Consider the following 3,763-nt stretch of genomic DNA (forward strand, 5'->3'; position numbering starts at 1 on the left):
AAGTACTTACATCCTGGTAGGGCAGGCAGGCAGGCTGTGCAGCTACTCAATGCAATACAGGGAAAAGGGAGACCAAAAAGCGCACCAGCACAAACGGAGCAGGAAGAAACCAGGACAAAAAAATGATTAAAAGGGCACTTTAATGTGGCAAAAGACCCATCCAATGCATTTCGAACGTCGCAGCCTAGCCGTATCCCCCGTTGGGTCATTTGCCTGGATTGGCACAAATGTGGGCATAGGCCACAGGTACTGCGTGCCACACTGTGGACAGCGCGCCGCTGTACCCATGGTACCGCCGGACAGTCTGCATTGCAGGCAGAGGCCCACCACTGTCTCAGCGCCCGCTACGCGTATCAGCAGTACCCCCCCTGGTACTGCATAGGGCTGAGTAGACACCATCTTGTTTACGTCTGGGGAGCAGGCCATTGTCCTGGTGGGAGCCACTTTCAACAATGGTCTGTTCTGGAAGCTGGTTCCGCGTGAGTGACCAACAGAGGTTGGATTGTCAGCCACGCCTTTGTTCAGCTCCACCCTTGTCTGACACAATTGGAACCCGCCCCCAGTAGTAGCGATTATAGGTGGGTGGGTCCCACAATGGGATAGGATGTCCTTTAATTGAGGCCGTACCTCTTTCAGTCCTAGAGGGTGCGGTCACAGCTTTCGCGCTCTTATCCCCTACTGGGTGGGGTTCTTCCTTTGGCGTCAATCCCAGCCGATTTCTTGCAGCTGCCTTGCGTGCAAAGTACCCTTCCTTTCCGTACACAACACCAGCTGCAGGGACTACTTTTGGTAGCAGCGCTGTCGCCTCACCAGCGCTTTGCTCCGCGGAATTCATACCCACAGGGCATAGTTGGAAACCACTCCCCCTGGTTGAGATTAGGGGAGGGTCCCACAGGCTAATCGGTTGACTCAGCACTGGGGCTGAGTGAGTCACTGTCCATGAAGGCGCGGCCGCAGCTTTCGCGCCATACCCCCCATCGGGGCGGGGCTCTCCTGTTGGCGCCGCTTCTGGCCAATTCCTTGCAAATTTTGCATTTGCAGAATTCTCTGCAATCGGCCCACGCGGTCTCCCAGGGAAGCGGGAGCCGCCATTTTGGGTTGCACTGTCAGTCTGGTCAATGAATGAGGTAGCGTTCATCTGTTTGTATGCCGACTGACAGTCACTCTCACTGTGTTCTCCTCCTGTTATAGCAATGTCCTCAACACAGTCCTCCAGGGTAGCGCCACGGTGTCCTAGGCAGGACCAAAATGGGGCGGCCACTGCTCTCACTCCACTCCATAGCAGACTCGTGACAGACATATCCGTAACAGCTTGCTCTTCAGCGGGGCGCACGCCAGGTGTGCTCTCCCCATCAGCCTCCGGTCGCCAATTTGGACTATCCGCACCGCGCGGATCCTCCATTCTTGCGGTCGCCATAGACATATTGTTTCCGTGATTATTGTACATGGGGCTCCTCTCTGCGGGGCAGCCACCACACCGGTACAATAAAGATTTCCCTGATGCACCACCATGTGTACCTAATGTAGGCTGGACTCGTGTATGCACTACCTCAGGTTAGGCTCACTCTCTCAGTGTCTGCTGTTTCTCCTTCCTTCCAGTCTGTGCTCCCTACGGTAAGTGGTCTGGAATAGGCTAGAGTACTCTGGGGCTTCCATGCAGTACTTGAGCGTCTACCTATCTTGGTCAGCCTAGCGCAGACCCTCTCCAGGATTCCTGACCACGTTAACAGGCTATCCCTTTAGGCATCCTACCACCTAGCACTGCCTCAAGGTGACTAGGACAGCTATAGCCCGGCTCCAAACTCCCAACTCCTTTCAGGCCCCTAGGTCGTCCCTGCGAACTGACAAACTCCATCAGCCCCCTGACTACCCCTAGGTCCATCCCAACGCAGCACAAAGTGGCAGCAGACACTCTCCCTGTTTCCAAGTGACCTAGCAAAAGCCTGTCCTGTTGACAGGTCTATCTCAGCAGCGCCTCCAAATGTAACGGATTTTCTGGACTGGCCTGACCCACCCAATCTCATATTGGCCCCTGTGGTCTAACCAGTCCCCATTACAGTGTGATGTCTGGTGGTGCACCTGTTGGCAACAGGACTCCTGAGTCTCCCGCATGATGTTGTGTGGGGATTGCCAACCTAGACAGGCAGCTGAGGTAGTGTGCTTGAGTCCTACCTAGATCCAGTGCAGCGCCTCCACCTCATCAGGATCCCTGCTGTCGCTTGGGGATGGTCCTGTTGAGGAACTCCTCCGTGGTGCCCCTCTCGGTGTAATGACTCCACACTCACATACGAGAGTATCTTTAATCAGGAACATCTTTATTGACGGTCGTGGGCTAACTGCCCCTCACAGTGATCTTCTAGCCACACATAATTATTCGGCTGCTTCCCTATGAAAGGTATGTCTCTGTCTTTGATTTGGGGATTCCCTATCCCCGCAGGGATGTCTTTCCTGTGCCAGGTCCCTGGTCACAGTCTCATCACTTTGCAGTGTCTAACTATACCAACTACTTTTACTCCTTGCCTAACATTGCAGAACTGAACCCTTCAACAGCTTAGCAACCACTTCTGAACTTTTGATCAGTGCTGTGCCTTATGTATCCTCTGGGGGCTGACACAACTCTGACATCACTAATTATGGATTCAGAGCATGTGACCACTCCCATCCATACAGAGGGCACCTCACCAGGGTGTGAGGGCAAACCTCCATAATTACTGCTGGCATGCCCATATCTTACCAGGCCTTACTGTCAGCAGGAGAGATGACTGCAGCCATTTTACAGCATGGCTACATATAGAATTATCATTTTTCAATTCATTAATTGTGTTATATTGTTTTTTTATTCAAGTTTTGCTTAATATACTTGTTTTGTTTCGATATTTTGTCCAAATCATCTTGTACAGGTTTCTCAAATAAATCAAGGCAACAACCTTTCAAATAACTGGGATAGAACTGTGACGTCTTTCTAAACATAGTGTGAATGGTGTCACTAATTATAGTGGGGGGCGTAGCACTTGTATCTGCAGGGCTATGTCATTTTTGTTTGATTAAATATTTTTTCAAAGAGAGATTTTGAACAAATTTGCCTACATCAATATAGGTATTGAAAACGTTCATCCTATTTGATAGGGCAAATGAGACCCGTATTTAAACGTGTACCTGTTCATTAGTTAACACTTTTTTACTCAGGTTAAAGATCCCTTCTGGTTTAGTAACTAAATCGTTATCTGTCTTGATTTTTGTTTTTTGTCCCCTTCTTCTTCCTCATTTTGTGAGTTTTCTCTCTTCCTCACTAGTGACTCCTTTATGTTTTCCTTCTCCCCCAAATTTATTTTCCCTTTGGGTATCTTTTTGGTCACATCTAAAAAAGGAGATGATCACTCCAATGTAAATTTATTGAGTGTATTAAATCTAGACCACTCTTCTGGTGATTTATTTTCTTATCTATCTCCTCTACCTGGAACTGATTCCTTCCGTTTATCTTTACTTCCATGTGATTTTGTATCTACTGCAATATTAATTTTTCTGTTGTGCCTTAAAATCTTTTGACTTGCATACGTATGTATGTATGTATATATATATACAGTGCTTGACAAATCACCCAAAAATCTACTCGCCGAACCAAAAAATCTACTCGCCACCTAGTCCCGCCCCTAGTCCCGCCCCCAACCCCGCCTCTAGTCCCGCCCCCAGCCACGCATTTAAAAAAAAGCCATAAATTAAATAAATTGAATAAATTCCTAGTAAGAACATTCGTTTTTGATAT

This window comes from Ascaphus truei, unplaced genomic scaffold (assembly GCF_040206685.1).
Source record: "Ascaphus truei isolate aAscTru1 unplaced genomic scaffold, aAscTru1.hap1 HAP1_SCAFFOLD_1704, whole genome shotgun sequence".
Classification (NCBI taxonomy): domain Eukaryota; kingdom Metazoa; phylum Chordata; class Amphibia; order Anura; family Ascaphidae; genus Ascaphus; species Ascaphus truei.